Source organism: Ammospiza nelsoni, chromosome 2 (genome assembly GCF_027579445.1).
Source record: "Ammospiza nelsoni isolate bAmmNel1 chromosome 2, bAmmNel1.pri, whole genome shotgun sequence".
Taxonomy (NCBI): domain Eukaryota; kingdom Metazoa; phylum Chordata; class Aves; order Passeriformes; family Passerellidae; genus Ammospiza; species Ammospiza nelsoni.
Genome location: NC_080634.1, coordinates 106,281,291 through 106,300,225, shown reverse-complemented (window position 1 = coordinate 106,300,225; position 18,935 = coordinate 106,281,291).

Below are 18,935 nucleotides of genomic sequence, written 5' to 3'. Positions count from 1 at the left end.
AAAGTAATTTATTTTGAGTCTTCTTTGGCATTACTGATGTTGTTTTCACTGCATTGAGAGGTGAGGATGAAAGCCTTTCACCAGAAGGGATGTGATAGTAAGTGGCTGTTGGAATGTGGTGTCTGCCCAATTCTCACATCTGCCCAGAGCATTCTCCACCCAGCTGCAGAAACATACAGGCAAAATCCATGAAACACTGTTCCAGCTTATTTTCTATTTGAAAGTCTGTTTTCTCATCCTGAAGAAACAGTTGCTGGTAGAGAGGGAAATTACCTCAAAAGACCATTCATTTTCTACACTGTTTGCTTGATTTTTTTTTAACCAACTATTTTCAGGTGATCACATATTCCAAAATGTGACCAAAAACTCATTAGGATTGCTGAGATTTAAAGACAGCCCAAGGCCTTTGAATGTTCTTCCTGAGCAGACACAACAGGATTTCCATCTGTTCCTCTTTAGGCTGCCAGCCCCTGAAAGCTAAAAATAGAACCCCCTTACCTGTGAATTCCTTTTTCTGAATGAGGCAGATTTGGCTATGATTGTGTTGAAGACATTCATACACTAAGTGTAAGAGATTCAAGAATTCCTTGCACTCAATAACAGTTTTGGATTTGACAGTATTATTTATGCCATTCAGAAATACCAGTCTGGAACAAATACTGCAGCAGACACTGAACATGGCATTAGAGAGTTTCCTGTCTCAAACCTATAGAAAATTAACATGTTCAAGTTTAAAAGTTAAAGATTAATTCCTACCTGCTGCTGTAGGGGTCCAACTCTCCAGCTCTCTTCTTCTACTGGAGCATCTCATGCAAAATAGAGTCTAAAAAGAGAACCTCAGACCTACTGTGATTCCATTTGCCATTTTTGGGTCAAACATTGGACCCACTTCCTTAAAAGCTAACATAGGTCCTGGGGGGAGTGTGCATCACCTCTTCCTCACATTCTGGGCTGTGTCTTGGCAACAATATTTGCCTGACAGTGTTTAAATGTGATAAAGCAAACTGAAGAATGTGCCATGATCCCTCAGTTACCACACCAGAGGTCTGCTGCTCTGTGCTCACTTTCTTAGACCAGGCTCTTCAGCTCTGCCCTCTCTGCTCTGCCCTCTAAGCACCAACAATGAATCCTTTAAATTCCCATAACCCTGAGTATGTTTTCCTCCCAGCTTCACTATTCCAATTTTTGGTTTAACCTTTTAGTTCAATCTATTGTATTTTCTGTGAAAAACCAACGAACTAACCAAACCCCAAAGCCACCTTCAGCACTGGATGAGTATTTATAAATGGATCACCTATCCATTTGGATGCATCAAGGGATTGTCACAGGTCCTCAGACTAAAAACCACCTCTGAACTCAGTTCCCTTCCTCTGTTGACCAGGGGCTGTCAAGTTGCTTGTGGTTCAGCCTCCTTCCAGACACTGCCCAGCTCAGACTTGTTTCTTCTCAAGAAACCTTTGCTTCTGCTTTGACCCTTTGCTTCTACTTGTGTTCATCTTTTAAAGAGCACTGCAGGTGCTTATCTTTCCTCCATTTTTGTGTTGACTTTCATTTTCACCCACCTCACTGCAGGGATTACTGGGTCCTCTCAGCTCTGTGGAACAGAAACAGGGTGCCTGTTGTGGTCATTGTCCCATGGTGTGTGGTCCAGAGGAGCTGATGCCATTGGTGGAGCAATAGTGGCCTTCAGAAGGTGACACAGCCCCTCTACCCCATGCTGGAGGGCCAAGCCTGCAGATAAAATCCTGATGTCAGCCGTGGCTCAGAAACTGAACAGCAGAACATCCTGCAGGTGATCTCACAGGACAAACTCAAAGCTCCATTGCACAGGATACATAGGATAGGCTATTCCTATAACCAAAATGCCTTTTGGTTGTAGGAAGGGCAGCAGACATCAGCATCATCAGTGCCCATGGGAAAGATGGGAAATGCAGCCCCTTTCACAGAATCCTTCGGTCTGGGAAAGACCTTTAAGATGACTGAGTCCAACCACAAACCTTACACTGCAGTTCTGAGGCAAGGTTAACTCAGCTCCTGGAGGGGTACACAGACTTCAAAACCCTTACATTCCTTTAGTGAGTGAAAATGTACATCACCTGGAGAAGGTTCAGCTGATTCTGAAAGGGCCTCAACAACTATGAACTTCAGGGACAGATACCCATATGTGGAGCAGCTGCCTTTGCTAAGTCAGGTTAAAAAACAAGGCAGACATTTCAGGTTCAGTTGTACAAAGCAAAGGATTTGAGTTGTAGATGAACAAACTCCAGAGGTGCCAGAAGGAAAGGTTACCATGTCTGCCTGATTCTCCTCTGCTGACAGCTCTGGTCATGTGTCGCTATAGGACACAAAATAACATGATGTGGACACACAGTTCTTTCAAGAGTACTTTTAATTTTTGATTCTAACATTTATAGATTTCTAAAAGTGACAGTGGATTGGAGGATGACAGTGCCACTCCTCCAATGACACTGGATAAACCAACAGTTTATAAAATTTCACTTCTTCTATAAAAGAATGCAAAACAGTAAGTTATTTACATAAAGTGTGTGAGAAAGTTTGTTACAATAATGTAAATATCAGAAGGCTTAGAAAAACTTAAAAAAACAGGGTGATAGTCATGGACCTCCAATCACATAGATAAATCAGTGAGTTTGACAGAGACAAATTATTTGAGCTGTTTAACCTCCTCCCACTGCCTTTGCTTAAGACAATTTGGAGGCTAACTGATGCAGGGTGGTAAACTGAATCATCCCAGAAAGAGCCTAACACTCATCAATGGGAGAGGCAATTATCCTTGTAAGTGCTGTTGCTGGATTTGAAATGCTGCATTTGTACATCCATTTCATGGAAAAAGAGGTAGAGCTTCAACAGTCCCTCTGCTAGAGTGTGGGCACAGGAAGCACCATAGAAGTACTTGCAAAACTATGTTTATATGAAAGGATGTGATCTATACTGATGCAAGAAACTCACAATGTCAGTAAAAACTTGTGATAGAAAAAGGAATCTTTAAACTTGGTTTAATGTTTCAATACAATGAAAGCAACTGGTCCTTCATTTTTCATTACGATGGACAGAAAGCAAAAAGAAATAACTATAAAGAAAAGGAACATTCACACAAAGGAAGGAAAAAATTAAATATGAGAGGAAAAATAATATTAACTGATCATTTAAAATAATGCCAAAACCTAGACTTAATTCATTCACTCTCAGGAAGAGAGGTATCTCCAGTTCCCTGTAGAAGAAATTTAGATTTCCTCTGTGTGCTCTGCCTAAACAAAGCTATGCTTCAGTCAAAGATGGAGCACTAGATGAAAATTCAGAGGAACTGGGTGAAATTACAGGGAAGAAAAACCAACTATTTGAGTTTTTGAACTGTTCAGCAGAGTTCAAGCTAACAGGACAAATTTGTGTTAGAAAAATAAGTCATAAATTTTCAGTGCTATAGGCAACTGTACACCACATTTCTCACAAGTTTGGATACTCAGATAAGAACCAGAAGAATCAGCTAAAATTGTTCAGATTTCAAAGGAATGTACATGTTTAATAATGAAATTAAAACCTGTTTTTCAGCTATAGCATAATACACAGTTGGATATACATGCAAGTCAGCCTTTTCCACTATAAATCTGTGGATTTTTCACCAACCACCAGTAATAAATTACTCATTTCAGGAAAGGGGGGTCATTATTGTAAGAAAAGGAACATCTGTATCACTGTAAAAGAAATTAATAAGGGGATTTGATTGTTCTCTGGATTATGACAGCAACTATAAAAAGAAATAAATACAGTCACGACAATGAAATAAAGATAACAAAACTGAATTGTAATTTTAGTGCTTATTCAGGTGGACAAATTTCTACATAAAAAAGAATATCAGGTGTGCCAGAATCTTTCATGCTCTTAAGAGGAAAGCTTAGACAAAGACTCTTATCAGTACAGAAGCAATAAAAGAGAAAAGAGAGAGGTTTTCATTAAATCTGAAGCTAACAAGTGTGATTTTATCTTACCTCCAAAGCACCAGATCAGTTTCTGGCAGCCAATAAAGGGCAGAAATACAGAGACAGAATCAAACTATTAATTTTTTAATGTATTGTTACACTTTCCTCCAGTTACAAGTAATCATTTGCCCTGTCTTACTCTTTGAAAGTAACTTAGGAGCAATTGCCTGTGTCAGTAGAATAACAGAAAGGAAATTCACGGTACTTCATAGTAGAACAAAGAGCTGAAAGAACCTTATAAAATTAAGATCCCAAACTGGTGGAAAGGGGGGTAGCCAACAATCAGCATCCTGAGGGAGAGTGGAGGCAGGGAGTGCATTTTCCCTGCTCTGATAAAGTACACATATTTGATTGCAGAGCTTCTCAGCAATGGGAGAAGTTTTTTCCCCAAAGAAGTGTTGATGAGCAGTGAGACAAATATGCCTCAAGGACCAGGTAAATGCCACTCTGAGAGCATCTCACAGGCATCCAAGGGCACTGACAAACCTCACAGATCTAGGGCATCAAAAGGAATAGATAAGGATTAAGGAGTTCTGTCTCTAGGGTGAATTTCTGTGGATTTTTCCTTTCCAGTCCTGATTTATAACCCCCAACTTCTAGTGCAGGGCTGTCAAGAATTTTGACATTTTGTGTCAAAAATGCCAGTTCAGCTGAAGGGAGGCTTCTGATAAGAGGGGTGATTTTTAAAAGATTTATTGTCAGGAAGCTATTTTTTAACTTCGGTTTATGTAAAAACATTTCAGCTTGACATTTCCTACAGGAATTGTTTTGCATCTGCTGTTCAAATCAAATTTTGAAATATGAAACATTTTGCAAATCATTAAAATAAAAAAGTAATGTAAATAAAAACATAATGCTTCAAAGTGAGGGAAGTACACACAAATTCATTGGGGTTTTTTGTTGTTTTGTTTGGTTTGGTTTGGTTTGGTTTGGTTTTTTGTTTCTGTTTTTGTTTTGTTTTGTTTTTAATAGAAGTTTCTTCTTTTCAGCTTGATTCAGGACACTAGACCTTAGGAAAAGCTGAGGACCTCCTTATAGAACAGGGTTTCCAGAGCCAAAACCATTGTGGAGATTATGGATACAGCAGTGCCCTGGAGGGGAGAGCAGGGGTCCCTTCAGAAGTTGCTGCAGTTCATCTGCCTGGGGCATCTCAGGCACTCTGCCCTCAGTGACTCAGACTGCTCCTTTCACATCAGCCAGTGCTGGGCAGGACTCATCATGCATTTCTCCCAACAGGTCACAACATGACAGAAATGTTTTCTGCTCTCTCTGTACTGCTATTACTGGGAAGGGAAAAAAAAAAACAAACTCAAAACCAGAACATGCACACACAACTGCAAAACTTTAATATAATATTATAATTAAAATATTGTAATGTAATTTAAAACCCAAAACACAACATGCTCCAAGACTAGGGATATGCTGTTTTGTGGAGCAAGCAGAAAAGAGCACACATGTATGAATGCAAAATGTCAGCATGGGCTTTAGGCACTGTGGCACTGAGACTGCCTGTGCCAGCAGCCTGGGCAGGGGTGAAATCCTGCACTGCCCACCTACAAAATCAGGGGCACAGCCTGAAACAGTACTTTTTACCTTTATATAAATACAGCCTGTGAAAAAGCTGAAGCTCCTGTTGGTTTTTTCCCCCTCTAAATAATTAATAGAAATTTTATCTTGAAAGTTACAGTCAGGAAAAAAGATGTTTTCAGTTTCTTGCTGTTTGAAAGCTACCTCAATGCTATAGCTCTTGCTACGTGCATGGGAAATTAGTGGTTCAGAAAACACTGAAAAGCCACAGGCACTGTCTGAGTTTGTAGTGAGCTGTGAAGGTGAAAGAAGAGCACAAACATCCACATTCAATTTCGAATTTTTGTCCTGTAGTCCATGCACAAACAGAGCCAAATGGAGAGGTGAAAAGGTTTGGTACAGAAGCAAGAGCATCTGGAGCAGAGTTTGGCTGTAAAGAAAACACAAAATTATGCTTCAAATAAACATTAGGTACACATTTGTAATAGCTCAAAGATGCACTGTCTGCAGATGAAAACTGGAAGCTGGGCTTCAGCCAAACACCTGAAGTGTGCAGGGATAGCTGCATGGTCTGGAATGTTATGGAATAATGCACAGTCACAGTAAACCAGAAAATTCTGAGATTTGTTAGCAAGAGCAAGGCTGCATGGCCTCTCTGGTGCATCTCCCTGTCTTTGGGCAATGCTGTCTGTGCCTCTGATCCCTGTGCTGAGGAATTGTGTCCCAGACACAAAACTGCAAATCCAGGGACAGCTCTTGTCACGAGGCTGGGGGTGCCCCTGATCAATTGTTTGTGCTTTGAATTACAAACCCTGCTGCATTGTTTGTGGTTCTGCAGAAAAGGAAAAAAACATCCTGAAACAATAACTTGCAAAAGACCCCGTAGCCTTCTTCTGCACACCCCTGGATGTTTTCACAACCTCTGACAACCTGTGGTGACCCATGAGGAGTTTTCCCTTTGGAACTGGTGTGTCTGGGGTACTTGCACTGTCACCCCAGGGGTTCCAGTGACTCTGCCCCAGCTCACAGAGACAGGCAGGGGCAGCTCAGGCTGCCAGAGGCAAACAAGGCATTGAAGAGAACAACTGGGTACTTCCAATGGCCATTTTTTGTGATTTCCAGTATAAAACAGCAAAGCACTCACATTGTGTTGATATTGCCTTGATAATTAATAACCTGCATCCCTCTGGGAGTTTATGATACTGTTCTCTTAAAATGTTTTGTTTCCTTTGCATGCTCATTTGGACAGAAACAGGGGTCTTGTGAATACAGTGAAGCAGATTGACAATAGCTGTGGTATCTGTTTAGTTTTGGCAAGAACTATTTTGGAAGTCAAGCAGCCTGAGTCTGAGCTTTTTCATCTGTGCAATGGCAGAAGTGCACCTGTGTGGAGGAAAAGGTCCCTCCAGAGATGGATGCAGGAGGACAAGAAACATTAATGTTTCTTAATCATCACACAAATAGACAAAAGAATTCTTCTGATGATTGTCCTATTTGAAATTGTATAATTTTTCAATAATACTTTAAGAAGTGGCAACCAAATTCAAATGTTTGTCTTTGCTGGGCAGAACTGTTGTGATTTATTCCAAAGTGTAAGGTTAAAAGCCTTGTGTGCAGAGGGAGTCTGGATAGCTCTATTATCTGACATTTGTGTTAGCCAAAAGACTGGTTCAGATCAGCTTATTCCTTGAGCACTATGAGCCATAAATTACTAAAAATAATCACATCCTATCAGCATTTGTCACATCATCTTAGCAGCCGTCAGGGGGTACAGCTAGAAATTTGTGACTGTCCAAAGAGCAGAAATGGAGTCTGGAGTAATACAAAAAGTCACCACCAAATAATTGTAAGAATAAGTACACATCAGCCTTAAAAAATAAACAAAGGGCATTATACAGTGAACATATATTTATACTTAGAAGTTTCATTTTCTCTGCACTTCTGCCCCCTCAAAACTTTGAATGGAATCTGATAGCCATTCTTCATTTCTTATACTTCAAGCAATTATGCTGAAAAAATGCCACCTTCTCCTAATGCAGCTCTTCCTAAGCCGCACTGACATTCTCCTGACAGCAATAATTCTCATGATCCATTGATATGGAAGATTACAAATTAAGCAAATTTGCAAAGACATGAAAAGCAATTTGAAGTGGAATAGGGTTCTAATGAGTATTGTCGTCTACTGTGTACATACCTTGATTTTATCTGAGTGCAGTTTTCTTCTACTCCTGGCACACATTCATCCTGAGTACTTCAAAGTGTTAATTTGTCATCCTCTTCCACCTGGAGCAAAGAGGTGGGCACACACCACAGCCATCCTGAGTGGGGCACAGGCTCCTGGGTGGCTGTGGATTTGGGATCCAGTTTGCAGAAGTCTGCAGAGCAGGACTTTCAGGGCATCCCACCTGGCATAGCTCAGGAGGGGTTTGTTTGGCAAAGGCTCCGTGCCCATTTCATTAGGTGAAACTCAGAGCCTGTGTTCCCATAAGGAAGCACAAGCAGTCTCTTTCAGTAAACAGGTTGGAAGGTCCTAATTGTGTCTGTTGAGCTGAAATAGAAATTGCAGCTCCAGATGTCAGATTTTTGGCACTCCTGCATTTCCAGAAGGTCCACACCGACCTGATGGAAGACTGGGGCAACAAAGATCCATTGAGGTGACTCACCTTAGGCTTGGGCACACCTTGCACATCCCACTTCTGCTCCCTCTGTAGGGAAGGCTGGGGCTGGGCAAGGAGAGATCTGTGGGATGTTTCTATGAGGACTGGGACCCTGAGTATGCAGGACTTGCTTTGGGCTCTCACCCACAGCCAGCAGCTGACATTCAGTAGGAGACCAGCCCCATCTCTATGGGCTGCTCTGAAGGCAGCAAGCTGATTTCTGGAATTCTGTGGCATTTCTGCAGGAATGAGGACAGCTGCAGCAACAGATCACAGATCCCACCCTGTCTGAGTACCAGCAATGCCTCTTTTCACCCCTGCCTCAGGACACTGCTCTCCCAATGCAATGCACATACTGGATCAAGGTGAATTCCATCAGCATCTGTTTCAGGAAGGAAGGAGCTGATTTAGAGCCACCAGGAACTGCACTCCTGGGCACTTTCTTCTTATTTCTTGAACCATTTTCAAAACAGCTGTTACATATTCCTCTAACATTTCATCATCTCAGGACATGGAATAGATATATTCCAGAGTTCCTGAGGGGACAAAAATCATTATACAGAGATTGTTAAAAAAAAAAAAGGAAAGAGAAAGAGAAACAGATGTTTTGCATGCTAGTGAGGCAAAGTTGTAGCAAGTGATAATTTTATTAGCCTGACTTGAGAAAACTGGGAAAAACCAGGAAAGCTTTCAGATGTAAGAACCATCAGAGGCAGTGGTGTCAGTGACATGGCTCACACTGTAACCTTCGGCAGCAATTAAGCTCAAAAGGCAGGAGCAATTTTAACATACTATGAGCTAGACTATAGGGAGACCTTTTCAACACATCTTTCTCTTGTCTTGACAAATTCATTAAATATTCCCAGATACTTCTTGCATTCCTGATAGACCGTTTCTCTCCTCCTCCCATCATTTTGTTATTTCCTTAGAATATATTTTTGTTTCACAGGATACATTGTTCATGTTAATGTGTAAGTTGCAGGGTGTGTGGTCTGTCTGAGACCCAAGCCAGCTTTTCTGCTCTTGCTTGACACTTCCCTTGGGAGCATCTGTTATCCCTCCCTTAGTCTAACATCTCTCTGATTTATCTCTCCTTGCCTCTTCTATTATCTCCTCTTGCCACCAATTTCCTCTTTTCTAGCATCTGACAGGTTGACTAGCACCTTCATATAGGAACTATCACAGCTCCCCCAGCATCCTCCAGCCCTTGCTGACAGCTGAATAATGTGGTACCTGTCCTGGTTCAGAACTGTCATTCCTACATAATAATTTTCAGAGAAATTTTTCTCTGATGCCCTTTGTTTCTGTTCCCTCTCTCTCTCTCTCAATTCTACCTAGTCAGTTTACACTTTCTCTGATATTTACTCCCCACCAATTCATTCTGACTTTGTAAGTGGAAGCAAGAATTTGGATAAGTTCCACCCAAATGCTGAGCTGTGTATTTGGGGGTAAGGGGGAAGTGTTCGAGTGTCACAACAGAAAATTATTACCTTGTCTGACTGACAGGTAATACTTAGGGGCCAATTTCTGCAGTGCAAACATATGCATGTCCAGAAAGTAATTTGTATAAACATTTGTCAACAATTGCTTGGAGTTTATTATGACTGCAAACATTCATTTACAAGAGTAAATTCAGTGAAAAACAGCTAATTCAGTGAAATGCTTGTAAAAAGCTACACCGTTATCTCTGTAGAAAAAACAGAAGCCTCAAAATACTTGGTATTTAAGTATTAAATTATGTTAATAATTCAAATTTTTCTTCAAGTCTTATTTTCTGCAAAAATCTCAGATTTGACTCAAAAGTCCAATTTTAAAAGATGTTTTTGCCCCAAAAATATTGAAAATGCGATCTATATCCTAAAGAAAAAACAAACATGCACAACCAAAAAAATTAACAGAGTGCTATAGATATACATGCACGTATATGTGTATGTATTTAAATCTCACAGTTGTCTGAAGTAGGCTTTTATCAGCTTAGTCCAATAAATTAGAATAGTGTAGAAAATGTATTAAAACCAAAAGCATATTTTTAATAATTCTTGGCTATTTTTGCAACACTTGACAAACCTGTTTCCTTTTAAAAAGTGAGGTGTAATGCCTCATGTTTACAAACAGACACAGAGCACAGCATGGTCCCATACTCAGCATGGCTCCCAAATGCACACATGTACTCCTGGCCCTTGCCTTCACTCACCTTTCCCTGCAGTTCCCACTGCCATGGTGCCCTTTGTGGAAGCTGTTTCTATCCCACTGGAAGTCTATTGCCGTGTGTAAAACTATGAGGAGCCGAGTGTCCCCTGAGAAAACAGAATCAGCAGCCACTTCAGGAGGTCAGGGCCAAGGCTGTGCCCAGGAAAGTCACAGCTCTCATGTTCTCCTGCCCCTATCACCCTTGTCATGCTGCATTTCACAGAATTACAGACTGGCTGGGGACTTCTGAGCACAGACAGCACCCTCAGAGAGAATCTGCTCTGCTGCCCTGCTCAGGACAGGGGCACTGAGAGCAGCTGCTCCAGGTGTGTCCAGCAAGGCTGAAGACAGAAAAAGCAGAAGATAAATGTTAGAGAAAGGCAGGGCTCAGGCATTGCAAAGAACGTGAGCTCCTCTGAAACTGGAAGATGGGGTTGTTCTCATGAAAAGTTTTCATTTAAACAAATATGTGGGATTTATGATGACAAGATCATTAAGTAAAAAGTTCTAACAGCATGTACTCTCAACAGAATACCAGTATATTTTTCTTCTTGTTCTCCTTTTCTTAAAAAAAAAAAAGAACCAAACAAAACAACAGAATAACATTGATAATTTCATAAAGAAATTTACTTTTGATCCTATTCTCTTGCATATTATTTTTGTTCAGGGCCAACCATAAATCAACCTGCCATTTCATTTTTTCTTTTCAGTGAAGTGGTAAAAAGTGGATTTTCTGTGGCTAGAAATGTAATTGTGTAGACATAAATATTTTTTATTTGTAAAAATTATCCTTAGCCATCCTAGGAATACTCAGCTCAAGATGTGTCTCTGTGTCCTTCAGAGCAATAACTGTAGCAGTGAGAATGGGATGGGAGAGTTTAAATGTGATGAGCAATCACTCATTTATTCCCAGCACATGCAATGCACATCAGAAAAAAACACAGGAGTCATAACACAGGGGACAGTGTTGTGTACTGGAGAGCCTTTAAAGGCATTAAAATGAAAATACAAACCATTAAAGCTGTTCAGGTATATTTTAACTTCCTGTTTGAGGGACAGACACTGAGGATGGCAGTTGTGTTTTTCTGTCTGATGTCCAGCAAAGGGGCTGTGCTTTCAGGCTGCCTCTTCTTAGGGATAAGGAAACATAAGCTGATTTTAGGAAAATCAACACAAGCTGAGCAGGCATCTTTCTGTGATGCTGTGACTTATTCATGGTAAGTAATTTGATCAGGATGTTAAACACCTGCTACACATTAAATAGTCTCAGTCTCCTTCTTGCAGCAAAAGGATTTTTACTTGGTAGTGATGCCTTGTGAAGGCTGACCTAGAACAGAGGCTAGATGGAGCTAAAGAATAAAGCAGGTTTTTATTAAGAGGCCTCAATGGATGCACCTTGGGCAGCACAAGAGCCCAGCCAGGGCTACACCCAAGATGAGCCAAAATGGTCACAAAATGCACGACTGGTCACGAGGTCTCTCACTTTTATGAGTTCTGGTCCATTGGCATATTGGAGTTAATTGTCCAATTATAGCTTCAGCCCATGAAGTCCCATCCTTCTTGTTTTTCTCTCTTCATTCCACCATTGTTTGTGCTCTTGGGCCTGAGATTTGGATCATTTGTCCTTGGTCTCCAGCTAAAGAAGGAATTGTTTTGTCTGCCTGCTCTGTGAAGAGAGCTTACCATCCCCTAATATGAAGCTCAGAAGTACACACCAAAGCAGTACAGAATCTGAAAAATATAAAAGCCAAAACCTGAGGCATCAATACCAAAAAAGGAAGCAGCTTAACATGTGGGGTAGAGTTGAAGATCCAAGGCGCTTGGAAAAGGAGGACCAGGCTGTGCCCTGTGCAGGAGGAAAGGGCCAGACCCAGAGAGGAGGCAGAGCTGAGGCAGAGCAGGAGCAAAGGAGGAGCTGGCTGGCCAGCCTGGCACTGGCACTGCAGCTGCCACACAGAGCTTGCAAATAAAGAACTTTTGTTTTGCAGCCAGTTGAGGAACTGGATGTGATTTTTACAGGTGAGCTTTAAAAATCCTATACACAGGAGTGTGTTTTCCCACAGAACAATGTGGTTCATAAATGACTCCAGGGCCACAGGTAAAAAGAACGTGAGACATGCAAGGTGCACCATACACAGTATGTTTCTGACAGATAAGCACTAAATCTGGAGACAAAGGACCACATGGATGCCCAGTAAAGTGATTTGTTCATACAAACTGTCTGGAGGAAATCAAGATTGTAAATCAGAGGCCTTTTGGATCAATATGTTTTCATGTGTATCTGCTGAGAAATGATGGCTTTTGCTTATGCAGCACTGCCCAAGTTTATCATGAAGACAAGAGTTTACAAATGCTGCTGAACTCCTTTGGCACATCACTTCTTTAAGTCTCACGCTCACAATAAAAACTGTCACACAGCATGGAAAAAACTCCCTGCATCAGGTATTATTCTTCACAAGAAAGCTATACTGTAGTTTAAATTAGCTAGGTGCTTCTGACCCCCTATTTAAAATATGTTTGCACTGACATCCCAAGAAAAGAGTTTTGTTATTTAATTGCACTGTCAGTGCCAATGCTTTCAGCTAAACCCATTTGGAGTTAGACCTTTTAATAGAAAGTGACAATTTAAATTGCCACGATAGCAGCATAAATGGTGCTTAAAGTCATTATTAACCTGATGCTGCAGTTGGCTCCAGACCAGTTTATTAAAGCAAAATCAAGGTGCAGGGAGGAGGGGAAGAGGAAATTAAGCGATGAATCATTAATTCCTTTGCTATTCGCTGTAACAACAGCAGCTGTGGTGAGAGAATTTGCAAGGTGAGGGAGACAATGGATAATCCCGTCCCCGCTTTGCCTGAAGCAGCATCCCTCGGGGAGGAACTCGGGTTTGGGCGAGGAGAGCTGTCCTGCTCTCCTCGCCCACTGCCAGGGTGGGCATTTTGGGGTTTTGTCCGGCCGCGGGGGTTTGGCAGGACACCAGTGACACTGAGTCTGAGCACTGGGTTCGGGGCAGGCCCCGGTGCCCCGGCTGCCAGGGCAGATCTCTGGGTTTAACTCCCTGTTTAGGGCAACTGATGCCGGGAGGGGCCCATTGGCGGCGGGGCTCTCTCTGGGGCTCTCCGAGGTGCCCGCGGCCCCGGCAGCCCTGGCCAGCGGCTTCTGGCCGGGTCCCGCAGCTCCGGGGCTGAGGGGGCCCGGCCCTCCCCGCCTCGGGCCCCCGCGGCCCTCACCGCCCCGGGCCCTCCCTGCTCCAGCCCCCGGCCCCTCCGAGCTGCCCTCGCCCCCGGGGCCTCTCCGGCCCTCCCCGCCCCGGGCCCCCTCAGCCCCCGGGCCCGGCCTTATCCGGCACCGCCACCTGCCGACCGCGGCCCGGGCCCGCCGGGGGCGAGGGGGGTGCCGGGGACAGGAGGGTTCTGCCGTGGAGCAGCTCGGGGCTGCCGCAGAGGGGCTGGCACGGTGGCTCTGGGGGAGCCGCACAGCCCGGCTTCCCTGCTCCGCCGGAGCCCTGCCCTCCTGCCGGCCTTCTGCCTCTTGCTGGCCTCAAAATGACGCCTTCGCCTCTAATCAAATAACTTTGTCCCACACAGAATCAGAGGCCAAGTCAGCTGCCTAGTCACAGCTTAGAGCCAAGCAGCATCCACTTAACTTTACAGCGGGTTGCTGCTATCATAATGGGCAACCAACCTAGTTGCTCAAAGTGTGGACTTCAGCTACTGATTCAACCCCTATGCAAAGGCAACACTTCTCCCTTAGGTACATCCGATTCCCCTGTTTTTGGGACTGTCGGTGCCTTGCAAAAGGAAATGGTACAAGACACATTTCTCAGTACTACCAACCTCTCTATAAGAGAATTCAAGGAAAAGAAGCAAAAGTAACATCTGCTAACTTAAATTTTGGATTTTCAGCATAAACCTATAACTCCCTTTACTCTGTCTTGAATTACCATCTTTCCACAAGCCTCCTGAAACTGGCCACCACAGGTCAGGAGCACCACAGGTCAGGAGCACCGCAAGCTTTCTAAGCAGGCATCAGCTGGGAAAGCTGCCCAGCATTCCTCTTGTTTGGAGACATCCCTCACTGCCTCTCCCCAAAGCTCTCCAAGTGTCGCTTTGGTGCTCAAACCCTCTCTCTGCAGCATCACAGGCTCATGGAGGCTCCTCCATGGTGACAGAGGGGGAACAGCCATGCACTCCTGAACCAGCCATCATTTGGTCTGTCAGCAGACCAAATTAACTTGGTCTTGGCTACACCAACCAAAAACCAAAAGGAAACCCTGTGAATTCTGCCCCTTGGACTTGGCAGCCCCAAGTGGGAACAAGACTCCTAATATTGGTTCCTAATATTGATCCCACTAATAGGATCAGTGATTTAAGACTCACAAGCCTCTTAGTACTAATGAGCTAAGCAGTGGCAGGTCTGATAAGGCTTTGGACACAGGAATTGACTCCCTCGTGCAATGGGGAATAAAAGCCCACCTGCAGGGAAGCAGCAGGGTGTGCTGGCACAGGGCTCAGTGGTTGAGATGGCATCCCCAGCACTGCTGGGGTGATCTTGCACCACAGGAGGACCCTGGGCATCCAAACATACAAAAGCACCACATCCTTCCTTTAGGGCAACTAAAGGATGGATATGGCCCCCTCAGCATTGATTCTCTCCTTTAGAGGTGCTCTTCTGGTGTCCAGCCTCCTGATTACTATAGGCACAGCTGTCAGCACTAGCTATCTGCCATTTGCATAACATCTCATTGCATGCTCTTCCAAAAATTATAAATAAATAAATAAGAAGGGGAACAAATGCTATTTTTAGACACTTGGAGCTCAACTAACTTTAAGAGTCTGCTTTGTAATCTGGAATCACTTTCAAGTCAAGAACATGTTAATTTTGTTTTCTTTTATGTAAGAGCTGTGTCATACTGAAGAGACATCACTTGCCAAATGTTTTTGTCTTTCAAGCACCGGTGCATCTCACCGATGGATGTGTGTTCTGGGGGACATCACTTATTTGAACACAGATGGTAAATCAAGTCCTTCTCCTCCCTGAGGAGCCAGGGATGGTCTTGCATGTACAGGGCTTTCTCTTTGCTTTAATGGTCTTCCACATCAGGAAATGCAAGGCAGCTGGTGCTTAGCTGCTGGCGCACCTTTCCCAGCCTCCTTGTCTCCCTGATGCAAGAGGGAAATCTCTTTTTATGCAGTCCTTTCTGCCACTGACCTCCTGCAAGTGGCCAGGCTGGTACTTTGGTTTTATTTCATTGTCTTCAGCTCATTTCCAAAGCTCTCAATGAAGAAAAGGAATATCTAGTCAGAAAAGGAGTTGCTGCTCAGGCACTCTTGGCAGCCCAGCAGCCATTCCTCCTTCAACCAGAGCCAGGGGAGGAGAGGGGGCTGGTTCCATCTCTCTGTGCAATTGTCAGGAGGCCCCCTTGACCCAGCACACATTGGGACTCCTGGGAAAGTGTCCAAACCAGGATCCTGCCTACCAGCCTTGGGAGAGCAGGCACTGAATATCCAAGTTGTGGGGAAAGTTTTGCTCTGCACTTGCAGGTAAAGCTACCTGGCCTCAGTGGCAAGGATCCATCATCCCCAGCCTCACACAGGAGCCAATCCTGCACTCCTGCTGGCATTCTCTTCAGGGTCACGCAGAAATCCTGGCACAGGACACTTGCAGCACAGGCTGTTTGTCTTTCTGCAGCAGTCAGCTCTTCTGATCCTTCCCAGGCCCTGTGCCTGCACATGTGAAGTATCTGGGTTTGTGGGGAGAGCCCAGAGCCCCAAGCTGCCCTAACAAGAGGAGGGTCAGGGCTCCTGTTGCTCTGCAGTGACTATGAGATGGTATCACTGTCCTGGCTTGCTGGGGTCTCTTTGCAAGGTGTTTGTTGTACTACAGAAGATCTTTTCCATGGTAATATGGGGCTGTGGGGTGTTTTCTCCTGCATCCATGTTAGGTTTATTGTGATACTGGTCAGCTGTCCAGTGTGGTGACAGCTTTGGGTACTATTGCAAAGGAGCTCAGCGAGTCTGGACAAGTGCTGGCATTGCTCTGACTACCCACAGAGAATTCACATTGTGCCAGAAACTTTTCAGCACAACTTCTGCATAAAAAGCCTAAGAAGTAAGGAAATGAAAGTCCTCTCTTAGTAAGGCCATGATAGATAGGTAAAATGGTATTAATGATACCATAATGACATTTAAAAATAGAGTAAATATATAGAGTATATATTAATTCTCCTGGTTTCAAGCACTTATTTATTCTTAGCATTCTCTGCCTCTGCCAGTCATTTGACTGGCTGTAACATCCCAGCTTCTGTACCTGTGAGTGCTTGTTAATTATGATTCATGCTTTCAAATGGATACAATCCTGGCATTTGTTTTTCTGGGCTGTGTCAAACAAAATATGTCCTAGTTTTCTTAGAGCTAACTTTACAGTATCAGATTAACAAAAAAAATTTCTCATGCCAGAGCAAGAGAAAAATCAAGTCTATGTTATGTCCTTCTTTTGTCTGTCATGAAGTGTCTTTTTACCTGTACTTGTTTCTGGGCACACCCTCATGTGTAGATACCCCTCAGGACCTGTGTAGCACCTGGGAGTCCCAAGAAAATCAGTCACAGGTGGCTTTTGTGCCTGGATGGGAGCAACTGTACTGAGACCAAGAAATCTAAATAGGACAAGGCAGGACTTTCAGACCCTGTCTGACACTACTTCTATGTTGTTCTTTGAGCTTCTAGCCAACTTGCTAGATTTTAGTTTAAAAATCTCAAAATGTGGCTTTCTGCTTCCTAGAGCAGGAACATCTCTGTGATTCCTGTTGGAAACACTCTCATCAAGGCTGGTGCTTTGTATTGGGCTTTGATTTTCCATCAAAACCTTGATTTCAAGCCCTTGGCTCCTCAAAAGAGACTGACTCAGCCTCCTCAGCCCCTGAGCAGCACAGGAGCATTGGCCGTCTCTGACAGACATCCCCCAGGAGAACAAGCACCACCCACAATGGGAGTCACTCATCTGGGGCTGTTAACACCGCACCCTTGGCTCCTCTGGAGCTGGTTACAGGGAACCTCCAACACTGGTTAAACCACAGCACACAATCGGGCGAGAGGCAGAGCAGGGGTAAGCAGAGGTGGTAGCTGGGGCTTGGCTCTGCAGAGTTGTGCAGGGACAGCCCAGCACATGACCCTGCACCACCACAGCACCGGAGGGATCTGTTCAAAGCTAGGGCACACGTGCTGTAACTGTAATATGTTTAAATTTTTTTATCTTTCCTTCTTTACTTGGTGCCAGCAGCTGTAATTCTTTATCCTGATCTTGCCTGGGCTTGTGCTGAGATCATTCTCTAATTTTTATCTTCAATGGAACAGTAACTTTTTTCCCCCAGATTTGCAGATTTCCAGTATTACAAAAGTCTGGTACATGGCCTCTGAACCACCTGTGCTTGTACTATTTAAATGCTCTTGGCCTATAACATTGATTGTCACAGGTCTGGAAAAAACCATCCCCAGCCTTATTTGATACTTATGTTACTTCTATGAAATAAAAACTATCAAAACGCTTGCCTTTTCTACATCAGCACTTACAGGAAACGCTTGCCTTTTCTGCATCAGCACTTACAGGAAACCAAATCAACTCGTCCCCTCTTCAAACATCGCAAAAACCAAAGGAAAGGTTTTTATTTGTGTGTATCAACAGCCACTTCTTTTCCCCTGGCCTCTCTACTCCCTTTTTGGTTCACTCCTTGGTCAATTTTCTACCTGTCCTAATTGTTAATGTATTCATTGTATTTCCTATTAACTATATATTATTTAATTTTAATTACTACTTTAACAAGCCAGAGAACAGCAGTGAAAAGCTATCCAGCTTTCCTAACTAGTGACACAGACTTTGGCTTGCAAATAAGGCAGTCAAAGAACTCTCAGGTTGGCATCCAGGTTCTGGGTGCCTTGGCTGTGTTCCAGTGAGGGGGAAATCACCCACATGGGCTGCAGGCACCTGGGCAAGTGGAGCATCCCTCAGCAGAGCAGTGAGGCTCCCACAGCTACAGAAATCCAAGAGGAAGAGGGGGAGATCCTAGAGGATGGGGGGGCTTGCTACTGTGCAGGAGCCTGGAGCTGGTAACTGCTCCTGGCCCTTCCTCACAGATGAATGATGCAGCCAGAATTGGGGGCATTTCTGCTCCAGGGCCCTGAATGTCTCTGGTACTCAATGTACAATTTCCTGATGAGTGGTTGAGGAACATCAGGTAGATGGAGAAAACAAAAACCAAACCAAATCAAAGGGAGATTGCTGGCTCTGCAGTGTGGCAGATGATTGCTGTGAAGAGTTGCCCAATGCCCCAGTTCAGTGGGGCTGAATCACTGAGATGAGGAGCAAGTAAGTATTTCCTAAAGGCACCAGTGAGAGTGAACTAACAGGTATAGATGTCCTGAAGGTACCTGGGCCTCCTCCCAGGGCAGGCAGGTGCAGAGAGAGGGCACTGACATCCAGCAGCACCTCTGCCAGCCGTGGCACCACTGGGCTGGCACTGGGTGACGTGCTGTCAGCACAGGATGTGCCAGACAGACCATTGCCAGAG